This window comes from Heptranchias perlo, chromosome 12 (genome assembly GCF_035084215.1).
Source record: "Heptranchias perlo isolate sHepPer1 chromosome 12, sHepPer1.hap1, whole genome shotgun sequence".
Classification (NCBI taxonomy): domain Eukaryota; kingdom Metazoa; phylum Chordata; class Chondrichthyes; order Hexanchiformes; family Hexanchidae; genus Heptranchias; species Heptranchias perlo.
In genome coordinates, this window is record NC_090336.1 from 64629617 (window position 1) to 64647116 (window position 17500).

At 52.7% G+C, this 17500-nt stretch overlaps 1 non-coding gene and 7 pseudogenes across 1 annotated transcript; all 8 read right to left on the reverse strand.

Moving 5' to 3' along the window:
• Positions 1-1859: 1859 nt before the first annotated feature.
• On the reverse strand, positions 1860-2050 carry LOC137330377 (U2 spliceosomal RNA). Its single transcript, XR_010965035.1, has one exon. It is a non-coding gene; the product is annotated as a U2 spliceosomal RNA (small nuclear RNA).
• Positions 2051-5774: 3724 nt separating this feature from the next.
• LOC137329349 (U2 spliceosomal RNA) lies at positions 5775-5891 on the reverse strand (annotated as a pseudogene).
• A 971-nt stretch (positions 5892-6862) lies between these two features.
• LOC137329074 (U2 spliceosomal RNA) lies at positions 6863-6979 on the reverse strand (annotated as a pseudogene).
• Positions 6980-8283: 1304 nt separating this feature from the next.
• On the reverse strand, positions 8284-8400 carry LOC137329467 (U2 spliceosomal RNA; annotated as a pseudogene).
• Positions 8401-9679: 1279 nt separating this feature from the next.
• On the reverse strand, positions 9680-9796 carry LOC137329762 (U2 spliceosomal RNA; annotated as a pseudogene).
• Positions 9797-14355: 4559 nt separating this feature from the next.
• LOC137329038 (U2 spliceosomal RNA) lies at positions 14356-14472 on the reverse strand (annotated as a pseudogene).
• A 974-nt stretch (positions 14473-15446) lies between these two features.
• Positions 15447-15563, reverse strand: LOC137329351 (U2 spliceosomal RNA; annotated as a pseudogene).
• Positions 15564-16528: 965 nt separating this feature from the next.
• On the reverse strand, positions 16529-16645 carry LOC137329076 (U2 spliceosomal RNA; annotated as a pseudogene).
• Positions 16646-17500: the final 855 nt, after the last annotated feature.

The window sequence follows — 17500 nt, forward strand, 5'->3', positions numbered from 1 at the left end:
ATTGCAACAGTGGATGAGTTTAAAGAAGTTGCCGTTTTTTCCTTTCTTGCCAGGATTGCTTGACAGATTGGTAAATTTGCCAGTAGGCCACCAATCAGATGGGGGAGGGTTGTGTCTCAACGGACCTACGTCAGTCAGTCTCAGTCACTAACGAACTGCCGTGGAAGGAAACCTCTTTGAGTAAAACTAGTGACGTGACGTGTCTCACAGCGAGTGAGTGAGATTGCAACGGCCAATTGAGAAAGAGGTGAGGTGCTGACAATCAGCAGCTCGTGTTGAAACATTCATTCCACGGCAGGCAAGACCAATCAAAAAAAATACTGCAGATGCTGGCTCGGCTCGGCTGGCTGGCTGGCTGGCTGGCTGGCTGGCTGGCTGGAAATGGGAAATAAAAACACAAGGCGTGTTAAAGGCTGGTTAAACTGTCGAAAGAAACAAGGCGTTAATGTTTCAGAAGCGCCTATTGAAAGACGTCTCTCAAGCTGCTCCCTGACTGGGCCCTGTCCGTTGTCATGTTAATCGCTGGTTAAACTGTCGGAAGAAACAAGGCGTTAATGTTTCAGAAGTGCCTATTGAAAGGTGTCTCTCAAGCTGCTCCCTGACTGGGCCCTGTCCGTTGTCACGTTAATCCCAGGGCGGGGCGGGACTGCTTTGACCGGGAGACCTGTTTTCTGGGACGCAGGTGTGACATTCCAGGGAGGCACCTACTTTGTGCTGATTCGAAACGACCACGACAACGGCAACTTGCAGTTCTATATTACAACAACAACAACGCGCGTGTGGTAGTTGGGAGGGGCTGCGTTCGCGCTCTCCCCCCTGCATTGAAACTCAAAGTTCGATTTTCAATCCCATAGTCCACCAATCGGATGGGAGACGGTGTGTGTGTGTGTGTGTGTGTGTGTGTGTGTGTGTGTCAGTGTGTGTGTCAGTGTCAGTGTCAGTGTCAGTCAGTGTCTCTCTCTCTCTCACTCTCTCTCACTCTTACTCAGAGCTGCTGTGGAAGGAAACCTTTTTAAAAAGAACTTGCATATTGAAAAAAAGATGTGTCTCAAGCTGCCGGGGCCCTGTCCATTGTCACGTTAATGGCAGGACGGGGCAGGACTGCTTTGACCAGGAGACCTGTTTTTTGGGACGCAGGTGTGAGATTCCAGGGGACCTGCTTTGTGCTGATTTCCCTGCCTCCCTCCCTCCCCCCCAGGACTTCCTTCTGAACACCTTTGTCGTTTCAGCGAGGGCCAAAAGCCTGCCTGTGAAAGGGAAGGATCAGCCGGTCAGCCCCCTGTTGGTCGCTGCTGCCAGTGCAGCAGGCGTGCGTGTGTATTCGGCCTCGTGTCCAGGTCCCTCAGGGACTTGAGGCAACTCTCCCCGGTGGTCTCGTGGTCAGGACCGGGCTTCGAATCCCGGTCGGGGGGGATGACTTTCTGCTGCAGATTAATTGGCACCTCTGAAAGAAAGTCTCCCCTCCTGTGCGTAATGCTCCACCCTCACCACCACCGCCGCCTTTTCCACCCCTTGACAAACAGACAGACAGACAGACAGTCAGTCCAGTTCGGGAGCGCAGCTTTCATTTGGAAGCAGACCCTGCTTGTTTCAAGTCAACGACGCCAAGTTATTTTGCACTTTGAATTATATCGCTCCGTGCGAGCGGCACTCAGCCTTGGAGAAGAAAAAAATACCACTGAGCTGAGAAAGTTCTTTTTAAAACGGTTTCCTTCCACAGCAGCTCTGAGTGTAAGAGAGAGAGAGAGAGAGAGATATCAGCTTTATTCTCAGTAATAAAACACACACACACACACACACACACACACACACAGAGACACTGGGAAAGAGCTGTTTTTCCTTTTGAATATCTCCCCACAGGGAGGTGCACCGTTCCCAGAGACACTGCAATACTGGGTCGATGCGTGGAGTGGACGGAGCAAGCCCCTATTCCATCTCCCTGTTCCAAAAATCAATTTAATATATGGTCCCCAGATAGGGGACGTATCAGATATTAAACTGATAAGAACAGATACTACACTTGATCTTAGCCAAAAGGCCGAGAAGCGATACCGCGCTCGATGCGAATTGATCTCGGGTCCTGTTTGCCCTCCCTCTTTGTTCTCTGGCTGCCGGTGTTGAAAGCAGTCTCGAAGCACTGCCGTTCTCTCCCACTCTGGCCACATTTTTTGCCACCGTTTCTAATTGCAACAGTGGATGAGTTTAAAGAAGTTGCCGTTTTTTCCTTTCTTGCCAGGATTGCTTGACAGATTGGTAAATTTGCCAGTAGGCCACCAATCAGATGGGGGAGGGTTGTGTCTCAACGGACCTCCGTCAGTCAGTCTCAGTCACTAACGAACTGCCGTGGAAGGAAACCTCTTTAAGTAAAACTAGTGACGTGACGTGTCTCACGATGAGTGAGCGAGTGAGATTGCAACGGCCAATTGAGAAAGAGGTGAGGTGCTGACAATCAGCAGCTCGTGTTGAAACATTCATTCCACGGCAGGCAAGACCAATCAAAAAAAATACTGCAGATGCTGGCTCGGCTCGGCTGGCTGGCTGGCTGGCTGGCTGGAAATGGGAAATAAAAACACAAGGCGTGTTAAAGGCTGGTTAAACTGTCGAAAGAAACAAGGCGTTAATGTTTCAGAAGCGCCTATTGAAAGACGTCTCTCAAGCTGCTCCCTGACTGGGCCCTGTCCGTTGTCATGTTAATCGCTGGTTAAACTGTCGGAAGAAACAAGGCGTTAATGTTTCAGAAGCGCCTATTGAAAGGTGTCTCTCAAGCTGCTCCCTGACTGGGCCCTGTCCGTTGTCATGTTAATCCCAGGGCGGGGCGGGACTGCTTTGACCGGGAGACCTGTTTTCTGGGACGCAGGTGTGACATTCCAGGGAGGCACCTACTTTGTGCTGATTCGAAACGACCACGACAACGGCAACTTGCAGTTCTATATTACAACAACAACAACGCGCGTGTGGTAGTTGGGAGGGGCTGCGTTCGCGCTCTCCCCCCTGCATTGAAACTCAAAGTTCGATTTTCAATCCCATAGTCCACCAATCGGATGGGAGACGGTGTGTGTGTGTGTGTGTGTGTGTGTGTGTGTGTGTGTGTGTCAGTGTCAGTGTCAGTGTCAGTGTCAGTGTCAGTCAGTGTCTCTCTCTCTCTCTCTCTCACTCTTACTCAGAGCTGCTGTGGAAGGAAACCTTTTTAAAAAGAACTTGCATATTGAAAAAAAGATGTGTCTCAAGCTGCCGGGCCCTGTCCATTGTCACGTTAATGGCAGGACGGGGCAGGACTGCTTTGACCAGGAGACCTGTTTTCTGGGACGCAGGTGTGAGATTCCAGGGGACCTGCTTTGTGCTGATTTCCCTGCCTCCCTCCCTCCTCCCCAGGACTTCCTTCTGAACACCTTTGTCGTTTGAGCGAGGGCCAAAAGCCTGCCTGTGAAAGGGAAGGATCAGCCGGTCAGCCCCCTGCTGGTCGCTGCTGCCAGTGCAGCAGGCGTGCGTGTGTCCTCGGCCTCGTGTCCAGGTCCCTCAGGGACTTGAGGCAGCTCTCCCCGGTGGTCTCGTGGTCAGGACCGGGCTTCGAATCCCAGTCGGGGGGGGATGACTTTCTGCTGCAGATTAATTGGCATGAAGGAAAGTCTCCCCTCCTGAGCGTAAAGCTCCACCCTCACCACCACCACCGCCTTTTCCTCCCCTTGACAAACAGACAGACAGTCAGTCAGTCCAGTTCGGGAGCGCAGCTTTCATTAAGCAATGGCATTTGTGACAACTCATCGTCTGACAGGTTGATGATTTCCCCACACGCCTCCTGCCGAATAAAAGGCTCACCCTCCCGGACACTACCCCCAGAATCACCCACCCCGCCCCCCCGGGGTGAATATTAAGCCCGAGAACACCGACTGTAACCAACCGCAGTGAAAAGTTGAAGTGGCAACTCATTAACCAGATTTATTTTGGGCAACTCATTAACCAGATTTTTTGTTCATTTGGTTTATGAGTTGCCAAGTGTAAATCTGGTTAATGAGTTGCCACTTCAACTTTTCACTGCGGTTGGTTACAGTCGGTGTTCTCGGGCTTAATATTCGCCCCAGGGGGGGTGTATAGCGGGCGATGGCCGGTGTGGAGTGCGTTTTTTGGGGGTTGATTTTCACTTTGCCTCGCTGGTGGAATTTGTGGGAGGCAGGCAAGGGGATTGGTGTGGGCTGGTGGGCGGCAAGGGAGATGCTTGCTTCGGGGTGTTATCCTCACTTTGGTCCGCTGGTGAGAGTAGGCAGCGGCAGGCAGGCCGGCAGGCAAGTGTGATGTAGTGTGGGGTGCAGTGCAGTGCAGTGCAGTGCGGTGCTGCCCTGTCGTTTATGAAAGGTTGTAATGACACTGCTTTGCAGCTGACCATGTCCACTGATTTGTGACGCCCGTATGGAGGCTGATATCTCAGGAGGGCCGAGGCCGATTTCCTCCGGGGACGGCTCGTCGCGTGCGGCAGGACGAGGCGCAGCGGACGGTACCGAGCGCTCGGAGGTGCGGCGCTGCCCGCCGGAGGTACAGCGAAAGGCTGCAAACCGCTTTCCGCCTGCTAACTCGGCGGCCGTCAGACCGACCGACTCCGCTTTACCACCGGAGCTAGAGTCGGGCAAGGGGCACCGAAAGGTACCGGAAGGATCGCGTTCGCACGACGGGAAGTCGACTAGCGGGCCGCCGAAAGCGAGCCGGGGGCCCCCGGTTTTTCTGTCCCACCTGGAGACTGATATCTCAGGAAGGCCGAGGCCGATTTCCTCCGGGGACGGCTCGTCGCGTGCGGCAGGACGAGGCGCAGCGGACGGTACCGAGCGCTCGGAGGTGCGGCGCTGCCCGCCGGAGGTACAGCGAAAGTCTGCGAACCGCTTTCCGCCTCCTCTCACCGCACGGCTCTCCTTTTCACCCACTGGCGGATTTTCACCCTCCGACTGCTCGCTACCGTCCGCTGCGCCTGGTCCGGGCCCTGTCCATTGTCATGTTAATGGCAGGGCGGGGCAGGACTGCTTTCACCAGGAACCCGGTTTTCTGGGTCAGAGGTTCCAGGGGACCTGTTTTGTGCGGACTTCCCTGTGTCCGTCCCTCCATGCCTTCCCCCCAGGACTTCCTTCTGAACACCTTTGTCGTTTGAGCGAGGGCCAAAAGCCTGCCTGTGAAAGGGAAGGATCAGCCGGTCGGAACCCTGCTGGTCGCTGCTGCCAGTGCAGCAGGCGTGCGTGTGTCCTCGGCCTCGTGTCCAGGTCCCTCAGGGACTTGAGGCAACTCTCCCCGGTGGTCTCGTGGTCAGGACCGGGCTTCGAATCCCGGTCGGGGGGGGATGACTTTCTGCTGCAGATTAATTGGCACCTCTGAAAGAAAGTCTCCCCTCCTGAGCGTAAAGCTCCACCCTTAACCACCACCGCCGCCTTTTCCACCCCTTGACAAACAGACAGACAGACAGACAGACAGTCAGTCCAGTTCGGGAGCGCAGCTTTCATTTGGAAGCAGACCCTGCTTGTTTAAAGTCAACGACGCCAAGTTATTTTGCACTTTGAATTATATCGCTACGTGCGAGCGGCACTCAGCCTTGGAGAAGAAAAAAATACCACTGAGCTGAGAAAGGTCTTTTTAAAACGGTTTCCTTCCACAGCAGCTCTGAGTGAGAGAGAGAGAGGGAGAGAGAGAGAGAGAGAGATATCAGCTTTATTCTCAGTAATAATACACACACACACACACACACACACACACAGAGACACTGGGAAAGAGCTGATTTTCCTTTTGAATATCTCCCCACGGGGAGCTGCACCGTTCCCAGAGACACTGCAATACTGGGTCGATGCGTGGAGTGGACGGAGCAAGCCCCTATTCCATCTCCCTGTTCTAAAAATCAATTAAAAATAATAATAAATAATATGTGTGTGTGTGTGTGTGTGTGTGTGTGTGTGTGTGTGTGTGTCGGTGTCAGTATCAGTCAGTGAGTCAGTGTCTCTCTCTCTCTCTCTCTCTCTCTCTCACTCAGAGCTGCTGTGGAAGGAAACTTTTTTAAAAAGAACTTGCATATTGAAAGAAAGATGTGTCTCAAGCTGCCGGGCCCTGTCCATTGTCATGTCAATGGCAGGACTGCTTTCACCAGGAACCCGGTTTTCTGGGTCAGAGGTTCCAGGGGACCTGTTTTGTGCGGACTTCCCTGTGTCCGTCCCTCCCTGCCTGCCTTCCCCCCAGGACTTCCTTCTGAACACCTTTGTCGTTTCAGCGAGGGCCAAAAGCCTGCCTGTGAAAGGGAAGGATCAGCCGGTCAGCCCCCTGTTGGTCGCTGCTGCCAGTGCAGCAGGCGTGCGTGTGTATTCGGCCTCGTGTCCAGGTCCCTCAGGGACTTGAGGCAACTCTCCCCGGTGGTCTTGTGGTCAGGACCGGGCTTCGAATCCCGGTCGGGGGGGATGACTTTCTGCTACAGATTAATTGGCACCTCTGAAAGAAAGTCTCCCCTCCTGAGCGTAAAGCTCCACCCTCACCACCACCGCCGCCTTTTCCTCCCCTTGACAAGCAGACAGACAGACAGACAGACAGTCCAGTTCGGGAGCGCAGCTTTCATTTGGAAGCAGACCCTGCTTGTTTAAAGTCAACGACGCCAAGTTATTTTGCACTTTGAATTATATCGCTACGTGCGAGCGGCACTCAGCCTTGGAGAAGAAAAAAATACCACTGAGCTGAGAAAGTTCTTTTTAAAACGGTTTCCTTCCACAGCAGCTCTGAGTGAGAGAGAGAGAGAGAGAGAGAGATATCAGCTTTATTCTCAGTCATAATACACACACACACACACACACACACACACACACAGAGACACTGGGAAAGAGCTGTTTTTCCTTTTGAATATCTCCCCACGGGGAGCTGCACCGTTCCCAGAAACACTGCAATACTGGGTCGATGCGTGGAGTGGACGGAGCAAGCCCCTATTCCATCTCCCTGTTCGAAAAATCAATTTAAAATAATAATAAATAATATGTGTGTGTGTGTGTGTGTGTGTGTGTGTGTGTGTCGGTGTCAGTATCAGTCAGTGAGTCAGTGTCTCTCTCTCTCTCTCTCTCTCTCTCTCTCACTCATAGCTGCTGTGGAAGGAAACTTTTTAAAAAAGAACTTGCTTATTGAAAGAAAGATGTGTCTCAAGCTGCCGGGCCCTGTCCATTGTCATGTCAATGGCAGGACTGCTTTCACCAGGAACCCGTTTTTCTGGGTCAGAGGTTCCAGGGGACCTGTTTTGTGCGGACTTCCCTGTGTCCGTCCCTCCCTGCCTGCCTTCCCCCCAGGACTTCCTTCTGAACACCTTTGTCGTTTAAAATAATAATAAATAATATGTGTGTGTGTGTGTGTGTGTGTGTGTGTGTGTGTGTGTCGGTGTCAGTCAGTGAGTCAGTGTCTCTCTCTCTCCTCTCTCTCTCTCACACTCAGAGCTGCTGTGGAAGGAAACTTTTTTAAAAAGAACTTGCTTATTGAAAGAAAGATGTGTCTCAAGCTGCCGGGCCCTGTCCATTGTCCTGTCAGTGGCAGGACTGCTTTCACCAGGAACCCGGTTTTCTGGGTCAGAGGTTCCAGGGGACCTGTTTTGTGCGGACTTCCCTGTGTCCGTCCCTCCCTGCCTGCCTTCCCCCCAGGACTTCCTTCTGAACACCTTTGTCGTTTGAGCGAGGGCCAAAAGCCTGCCTGTGAAAGGGAAGGATCAGCCGGTCAGCCCCCTGTTGGTCGCTGCTGCCAGTGCAGCAGGCGTGCGTGTGTCCTCGGCCTCGTGTCCAGGTCCCTCAGGGACTTGAGGCAACTCTCCCCGGTGGTCTCGTGGTCAGGACCGGGCTTCGAATCCCGGTCGGGGGGGATGACTTTCTGCTGCAGATGAATTGGCACCTCTGAAAGAAAGTCTCCCCTCCTGAGCGTAAAGCTCCACCCTCACCACCACCGCCGCCTTTTCCACCCCTTGACAAACGGACAGACAGACAGACAGACAGTCAGTCAGTCCAGTTCGGGAGCGCAGCTTTCATTTGGAAGCAGACCCTGCTTGTTTCAAGTCAACGACGCCAAGTTATTTTGCACTTTGAATTATATCGCTACGTGCGAGCGGCACTCAGCCTTGGAGAAGAAAAAAATACCACTGAGCTGAGAAAGTTCTTTTTAAAAAGGTTTCCTTCCACAGCAGCTCTGAGTGAGAGAGAGAGAGAGATATCAGCTTTATTCTCAGTAATAATACACACACACACACACACACACACACAGAGACACTGGGAAAGAGCTGATTTTCCTTTTGAATATCTCCCCACGGGGAGCTGCACCGTTCCCAGAAACACTGCAATACTGGGTCGATGCGTGGAGTGGACGGAGCAAGCCCCTATTCCATCTCCCTGTTCTAAAAATCAATTAAAAATAATAATAAATAATATGTGTGTGTGTGTGTGTGTGTGTGTGTGTGTCGGTGTCAGTATCAGTCAGTCAGTCAGTGTCTCTCTCTCTCTCTCTCTCTCTCTCACTCAGAGCTGCTGTGGAAGGAAACTTTTTTAAAAAGAACTTGCATATTGAAAGAAAGATGTGTCTCAAGCTGCCGGGCCCTGTCCATTGTCATGTCAATGGCAGGACTGCTTTCACCAGGAACCCGGTTTTGTGGGTCAGAGGTTCCAAAGGACCTGTTTTGTGCGGACTTCCCTGTGTCCGTCCCTCCCTGCCTGCCTTCCCCCCAGGACTTCCTTCTGAACAGCTTTGTCGTTTAAAATAATAATAAATAATGTGTGTGTGTGTGTGTCGGTGTCAGTATCAGTCAGTGAGTCAGTGTCTCTCTCTCTCTCTCTCTCTCTCTCTCTCTCTCACTCAGAGCTGCTGTGGAAGGAAACTTTTTTAAAAAGAACTTGCTTATTGAAAGAAAGATGTGTCTCAAGCTGCCGGGCCCTGTCCATTGTCCTGTCAATGGCAGGACTGCTTTCACCAGGAACCCGGTTTTGTGGGTCAGAGGTTCCAGGGGACCTGTTTTGTGCGGACTTCCCTGTGTCCGTCCCTCCCTGCCTGCCTTCCCCCCAGGACTTCCTTCTGAACACCTTTGTCGTTTGAGCGAGGGCCAAAAACCTGCCTGTGAAAGGGAAGGATCAGCCGGTCAGCCCCCTGTTGGTCGCTGCTGCCAGTGCAGCAGGCGTGCGTGTGTCCTCGGCCTCGTGTCCAGGTCCCTCAGGGACTTGAGGCAACTCTCCCCGGTGGTCTCGTGGTCAGGACCGGGCTTCGAATCCCGGTCGGGGGGGATGACTTTCTGCTACAGATTAATTGGCACCTCTGAAAGAAAGTCTCCCCTCCTGAGCGTAATGCTCCACCCTCACCACCACCACCGCCTTTTCCACCCCTTGACAAACAGACAGTCAGACAGACAGACAGTCCAGTTCGGGAGCGCAGCTTTCATTTGGAAGCAGACCCTGCTTGTTTAAAGTCAACGACGCCAAGTTATTTTGCACTTTGAATTATATCGCTACGTGCGAGCGGCACTCAGCCTTGGAGAAGAAAAAAATACCACTGAGCTGAGAAAGTTCTTTTTAAAACGGTTTCCTTCCACAGCAGCTCTGAGTGAGAGAGAGAGAGAGAGAGAGAGAGATATCAGCTTTATTCTCAGTAATAACACACACACACACACACACAGAGACACTGGGAAACAGCTGTTTTTCCTTTTGAATATCTCCCCACGGGGAGCTGCACCGTTCCCAGAAACACTGCAATACTGGGTCGATGCGTGGAGTGGACGGAGCAAGCCCCTAGTCCATCTCCCTGTTCTAAAAATCAATTAAAAATAATAATAAATAATATGTGTGTGTGTGTGTGTGTGTGTGTGTCGGTGTCAGTATCAGTCAGTGAGTGAGTGTCTCTCTCTCTCTCTCTCTCTCTTACTCAGAGCTGCTGTGGAAGGAAACTTTTTTAAAAAGAACTTGCATATTGAAAGAAAGATGTGTCTCAAGCTGCCGGGCCCTGTCCATTGTCATGTCAATGGCAGGACTGCTTTCACCAGGAACCCGTTTTTCTGGGTCAGAGGTTCCAGGGGACCTGTTTTGTGCGGACTTCCCTGTGTCCGTCCCTCCCTGCCTGCCTTCCCCCCAGGACTTCCTTCTGAACAGCTTTGTCGTTTAAAATAATAATAAATAATGTGTGTGTGTGTGTGTGTGTGTGTCGGTGTCAGTATCAGTCAGTGAGTCAGTCTCTCTCTCTCTCTCTCTCTCACTCAGAGCTGCTGTGGAAGGAAACTTTTTTAAAAAGGACTTGCATATTGAAAGAAAGATGTGTCTCAAGCTGCCGGGCCCTGTCCATTGTCATGTCAGTGGCAGGACTGCTTTCACCAGGAACCCTTCCCTGCCATTGCAGTGTTGATTTGGTCCTTATGCAAATTTAGGGGCGGAGCCAGCACACAAACGACCAATCACAGCAAAGTCCGCACTTTGCGAGCGCACGAGGTCGCGGCCAGCGTTCCAGTCCGCTCAGATCCAAATAAGCCCGAAAAGGAACACGCTCGATCTTAGCCAAAAGGCCGAGAAGCGATACCGCGCTCGATGCGAATTGATCTCGGGTCCTGTTTGCCCTCCCTCTTTGTTCTCTGGCTGCCGGTGTTGAAAGCAGTCTCGAAGCACTGCCGTTCTCTCCCACTCTGGCCACATTTTTTGCCACCGTTTCTAATTGCAACAGTGGATGAGTTTAAAGAAGTTGCCGTTTTTTCCTTTCTTGCCAGGATTGCTTGACAGATTGGTAAATTTGCCAGTAGGCCACCAATCAGATGGGGGAGGGTTGTGTCTCAACGGACCTCCGTCAGTCAGTCTCAGTCACTAACTCACTGCCGTGGAAGGAAACCTCTTTGAGTAAAACTAGTGACGTGACGTGTCTCACAGCGAGTGAGTGAGATTGCAACGGCCAATTGAGAAAGAGGTGAGGTGCTGACAATCAGCAGCTCGTGTTGAAACATTCATTCCACGGCAGGCAAGACCAATCAAAAAAAATACTGCAGATGCTGGCTCGGCTCGGCTGGCTGGCTGGCTGGCTGGCTGGCTGGCTGGCTGGCTGGAAATGGGAAATAAAAACACAAGGCGTGTTAAAGGCTGGTTAAACTGTCGAAAGAAACAAGGCGTTAATGTTTCAGAAGCGCCTATTGAAAGGTGTCTCTCAAGCTGCTCCCTGACTGGGCCCTGTCCGTTGTCATGTTAATCGCTGGTTAAACTGTCGGAAGAAACAAGGCGTTAATGTTTCAGAAGCGCCTATTGAAAGGTGTCTCTCAAGCTGCTCCCTGACTGGGCCCTGTCCGTTGTCATGTTAATCGCTGGTTAAACTGTCGGAAGAAACAAGGCGTTAATGTTTCAGAAGCGCCTATTGAAAGGTGTCTCTCAAGCTGCTCCCTGACTGGGCCCTGTCCGTTGTCATGTTAATCCCAGGGCGGGGCGGGACTGCTTTGACCGGGAGACCTGTTTTCTGGGACGCAGGTGTGACATTCCAGGGAGGCACCTACTTTGTGCTGATTCGAAACGACCACGACAACGGCAACTTGCAGTTCTATATTACAACAACAACAACGCGCGTGTGGTAGTTGGGAGGGGCTGCGTTCGCGCTCTCCCCCCTGCATTGAAACTCAAAGTTCGATTTTCAATCCCATAGTCCACCAATCGGATGGGAGACGGTGTGTGTGTGTGTGTGTGTGTGTCAGTGTCAGTGTCAGTGTCAGTCTCTCTCTCTCTCTCTCTCTCTCTCACTCTTACTCAGAGCTGCTGTGGAAGGAAACCTTTTTAAAAAGAACTTGCATATTGAAAAAAAGATGTGTCTCAAGCTGCCGGGCCCTGTCCATTGTCACGTTAATGGCAGGACGGGGCAGGACTGCTTTGACCAGGAGACCTGTTTTCTGGGACGCAGGTGTGAGATTCCAGGGGACCTGCTTTGTGCTGATTTCCCTGCCTCCCTCCCTCCCCCCCAGGACTTCCTTCTGAACACCTTTGTCGTTTGAGCGAGGGCCAAAAGCCTGCCTGTGAAAGGGAAGGATCAGCCGGTCAGCCCCCTGCTGGTCGCTGCTGCCAGTGCAGCAGGCGTGCGTGTGTCCTCGGCCTCGTGTCCAGGTCCCTCAGGGACTTGAGGCAGCTCTCCCCGGTGGTCTCGTGGTCAGGACCGGGCTTCGAATCCCGGTCGGGGGGGGATGACTTTCTGCTGCAGATTAATTGGCATGAAGGAAAGTCTCCCCTCCTGAGCGGAATGCTCCACCCTCACCACCACCGCCACCGCCTTTTCCTCCCCTTGACAAACAGACAGACAGACAGACAGACAGTCAGTCCAGTTCGGGAGCGCAGCTTTCATTAAGCAATGGCGTTTGTGACAACTCATCGTCTGACAGGTTGATGATTTCCCCACACGCCTCCTGCCGAATAAAAGGCTCACCCTCCCGGACACTACCCCCAGAATCACCCACCCCGCCCCCCCGGGGTGAATATTAAGCCCGAGAACACCGACTGTAACCAACCGCAGTGAAAAGTTGAAGTGGCAACTCATTAACCAGATTTATTTTGGGCAACTCATTAACCAGATTTTTTGTTCATTTGGTTTATGAGTTGCCAAGTGTAAATCTGGTTAATGAGTTGCCACTTCAACTTTTCACTGCAGTTGGTTACAGTCGGTGTTCTCGGGCTTAATATTCACCCCGGGGGGGGGGGGGGGGGGGTGTATAGCGGGCGATGGCCGGTGTGGAGTGCGTTTTTTGGGGGTTGATTTTCACTTTGCCTCGCTGGTGGAATTTGTGGGAGGCAGGCAAGGGGATTGGTGTGGGCTGGTGGGCGGCAAGGGAGATGCTTGCTTCGGGGTGTTATCCTCACTTTGGTCCGCTGGTGAGAGTAGGCAGCGGCAGGCAGGCCGGCAGGCAAGTGTGATGTAGTGTGGGGTGCAGTGCAGTGCAGTGCAGTGCGGTGCTGCCCTGTCGTTTATGAAAGGTTGTAATGACACTGCTTTGCAGCTGACCATGTCCACTGATTTGTGACGCCCGTATGGAGGCTGATATCTCAGGAGGGCCGAGGCCGATTTCCTCCGGGGACGGCTCGTCGCGTGCGGCAGGACGAGGCGCAGCGGACGGTACCGAGCGCTCGGAGGTGCGGCGCTGCCCGCCGGAGGTACAGCGAAAGGCTGCAAACCGCTTTCCGCCTGCTAACTCGGCGGCCGTCAGACCGACCGACTCCGCTTTACCACCGGAGCTAGAGTCGGGCAAGGGGCACCGAAAGGTACCGGAAGGATCGCGTTCGCACGACGGGAAGTCGACTAGCGGGCCGCCGAAAGCGAGCCGGGGGCCCCCGGTTTTTCTGTCCCACCTGGAGACTGATATCTCAGGAAGGCCGAGGCCGATTTCCTCCGGGGACGGCTCGTCGCGTGCGGCAGGACGAGGCGCAGCGGACGGTACCGAGCGCTCGGAGGTGCGGCGCTGCCCGCCGGAGGTACAGCGAAAGTCTGCGAACCGCTTTCCGCCTCCTCTCACCGCACGGCTCTCCTTTTCACCCACTGGCGGATTTTCACCCTCCGACTGCTCGCTACCGTCCGCTGCGCCTGGTCCGGGCCCTGTCCATTGTCATGTTAATGGCAGGGCGGGGCAGGACTGCTTTCACCAGGAACCCGGTTTTCTGGGTCAGAGGTTCCAGGGGACCTGTTTTGTGCGGACTTCCCTGTGTCCGTCCCTCCATGCCTTCCCCCCAGGACTTCCTTCTGAACACCTTTGTCGTTTGAGCGAGGGCCAAAAGCCTGCCTGTGAAAGGGAAGGATCAGCCGGTCGGAACCCTGCTGGTCGCTGCTGCCAGTGCAGCAGGCGTGCGTGTGTCCTCGGCCTCGTGTCCAGGTCCCTCAGGGACTTGAGGCAACTCTCCCCGGTGGTCTCGTGGTCAGGACCGGGCTTCGAATCCCGGTCGGGGGGGGATGACTTTCTGCTGCAGATTAATTGGCACCTCTGAAAGAAAGTCTCCCCTCCTGAGCGTAAAGCTCCACCCTTAACCACCACCGCCGCCTTTTCCACCCCTTGACAAACAGACAGACAGACAGACAGACAGTCAGTCCAGTTCGGGAGCGCAGCTTTCATTTGGAAGCAGACCCTGCTTGTTTAAAGTCAACGACGCCAAGTTATTTTGCACTTTGAATTATATCGCTACGTGCGAGCGGCACTCAGCCTTGGAGAAGAAAAAAATACCACTGAGCTGAGAAAGGTCTTTTTAAAACGGTTTCCTTCCACAGCAGCTCTGAGTGAGAGAGAGAGAGAGAGAGAGAGAGAGAGATATCAGCTTTATTCTCAGTAATAATACACACACACACACACACACACACACACAGAGACACTGGGAAAGAGCTGTTTTTCCTTTTGAATATCTCCCCACGGGGAGCTGCACCGTTCCCAGAGACACTGCAATACTGGGTCGATGCGTGGAGTGGACGGAGCAAGCCCCTTTTCCATCTCCCTGTTCTAAAAATCAATTTAAAATAATAATAAATAATATGTGTGTGTGTGTGTGTGTGTGTGTGTGTGTCGGTGTCAGTATCAGTCAGTCAGTCAGTGTCTCTCTCTCTCTCTCTCTCTCTCTCCCTCACACTCAGAGCTGCTGTGGAAGGAAACTTTTTTAAAAAGAACTTGCTTATTGAAAGAAAGATGTGTCTCAAGCTGCCGGGCCCTGTCCATTGTCATGTCAATGGCAGGACTGCTTTCACCAGGAACCCGGTTTTCTGGGTCAGAGGTTCCAGGGGACCTGTTTTGTGCGGACTTCCCTGTGTCCGTCCCTCCCTGCCTGCCTTCCCCCCAGGACTTCCTTCTGAACACCTTTGTCGTTTGAGCGAGGGCCAAAAGCCTGCCTGTGAAAGGGAAGGATCAGCCGGTCAGCCCCCTGCTGGTCGCTGCTGCCAGTGCAGCAGGCGTGCGTGTGTATTCGGCCTCGTGTCCAGGTCCCTCAGGGACTTGAGGCAACTCTCCCCGGTGGTCTCGTGGTCAGGACCGGGCTTCGAATCCCGGTTGGGGGGGGATGACTTTCTGCTGCAGATTAATTGGCACCTCTGAAAGAAAGTCTCCCCTCCTGTGCGTAATGCTCCACCCTCACCACCACCACCGCCTTTTCCACCCCTTGACAAACAGACAGACAGACAGACAGACAGTCAGTCCAGTTCGGGAGCGCAGCTTTCATTTGGAAGCAGACCCTGCTTGTTTAAAGTCAACGACGCCAAGTTATTTTGCACTTTGAATTATATCGCTACGTGCGAGCGGCACTCAGCCTTGGAGAAGAAAAAAATACCACTGAGCTGAGAAAGTTCTTTTTAAAAAGGTTTCCTTCCACAGCAGCTCTGAGTGAGAGAGAGAGAGGGAGAGAGAGAGAGAGAGAGATATCAGCTTTATTCTCAGTAATAATACACACACACACACACACACACACACACAGAGACACTGGGAAAGAGCTGATTTTCCTTTTGAATATCTCCCCACGGGGAGCTGCACCGTTCCCAGAGACACTGCAATACTGGGTCGATGCGTGGAGTGGACGGAGCAAGCCCCTATTCCATCTCCCTGTTCTAAAAATCAATTAAAAATAATAATAAATAATATGTGTGTGTGTGTGTGTGTGTGTGTGTGTGTGTGTGTGTGTCGGTGTCAGTATCAGTCAGTGAGTCAGTGTCTCTCTCTCTCTCTCTCTCTCTCTCTCACTCAGAGCTGCTGTGGAAGGAAACTTTTTTAAAAAGAACTTGCATATTGAAAGAAAGATGTGTCTCAAGCTGCCGGGCCCTGTCCATTGTCATGTCAATGGCAGGACTGCTTTCACCAGGAACCCGGTTTTCTGGGTCAGAGGTTCCAGGGGACCTGTTTTGTGCGGACTTCCCTGTGTCCGTCCCTCCCTGCCTGCCTTCCCCCCAGGACTTCCTTCTGAACACCTTTGTCGTTTCAGCGAGGGCCAAAAGCCTGCCTGTGAAAGGGAAGGATCAGCCGGTCAGCCCCCTGTTGGTCGCTGCTGCCAGTGCAGCAGGCGTGCGTGTGTATTCGGCCTCGTGTCCAGGTCCCTCAGGGACTTGAGGCAACTCTCCCCGGTGGTCTTGTGGTCAGGACCGGGCTTCGAATCCCGGTCGGGGGGGATGACTTTCTGCTACAGATTAATTGGCACCTCTGAAAGAAAGTCTCCCCTCCTGAGCGTAAAGCTCCACCCTCACCACCACCGCCGCCTTTTCCTCCCCTTGACAAGCAGACAGACAGACAGACAGACAGTCCAGTTCGGGAGCGCAGCTTTCATTTGGAAGCAGACCCTGCTTGTTTAAAGTCAACGACGCCAAGTTATTTTGCACTTTGAATTATATCGCTACGTGCGAGCGGCACTCAGCCTTGGAGAAGAAAAAAATACCACTGAGCTGAGAAAGTTCTTTTTAAAACGGTTTCCTTCCACAGCAGCTCTGAGTGAGAGAGAGAGAGAGAGAGAGAGATATCAGCTTTATTCTCAGTAATAATACACACACACACACACACACACACACACAGAGACACTGGGAAAGAGCTGTTTTTCCTTTTGAATATCTCCCCACGGGGAGCTGCACCGTTCCCAGAAACACTGCAATACTGGGTCGATGCGTGGAGTGGACGGAGCAAGCCCCTATTCCATCTCCCTGTTCGAAAAATCAATTTAAAATAATAATAAATAATATGTGTGTGTGTGTGTGTGTGTGTGTGTGTGTGTGTCGGTGTCAGTATCAGTCAGTGAGTCAGTGTCTCTCTCTCTCTCTCTCTCTCTCTCTCTCACTCATAGCTGCTGTGGAAGGAAACTTTTTAAAAAAGAACTTGCTTATTGAAAGAAAGATGTGTCTCAAGCTGCCGGGCCCTGTCCATTGTCATGTCAATGGCAGGACTGCTTTCACCAGGAACCCGTTTTTCTGGGTCAGAGGTTCCAGGGGACCTGTTTTGTGCGGACTTCCCTGTGTCCGTCCCTCCCTGCCTGCCTTCCCCCCAGGACTTCCTTCTGAACACCTTTGTCGTTTAAAATAATAATAAATAATATGTGTGTGTGTGTGTGTGTGTGTGTGTGTGTGTGTGTGTGTCGGTGTCAGTCAGTGAGTCAGTGTCTCTCTCTCTCCTCTCTCTCTCTCACACTCAGAGCTGCTGTGGAAGGAAACTTTTTTAAAAAGAACTTGCTTATTGAAAGAAAGATGTGTCTCAAGCTGCCGGGCCCTGTCCATTGTCCTGTCAGTGGCAGGACTGCTTTCACCAGGAACCCGGTTTTCTGGGTCAGAGGTTCCAGGGGACCTGTTTTGTGCGGACTTCCCTGTGTCCGTCCCTCCCTGCCTGCCTTCCCCCCAGGACTTCCTTCTGAACACCTTTGTCGTTTGAGCGAGGGCCAAAAGCCTGCCTGTGAAAGGGAAGGATCAGCCGGTCAGCCCCCTGTTGGTCGCTGCTGCCAGTGCAGCAGGCGTGCGTGTGTCCTCGGCCTCGTGTCCAGGTCCCTCAGGGACTTGAGGCAACTCTCCCCGGTGGTCTCGTGGTCAGGACCGGGCTTCGAATCCC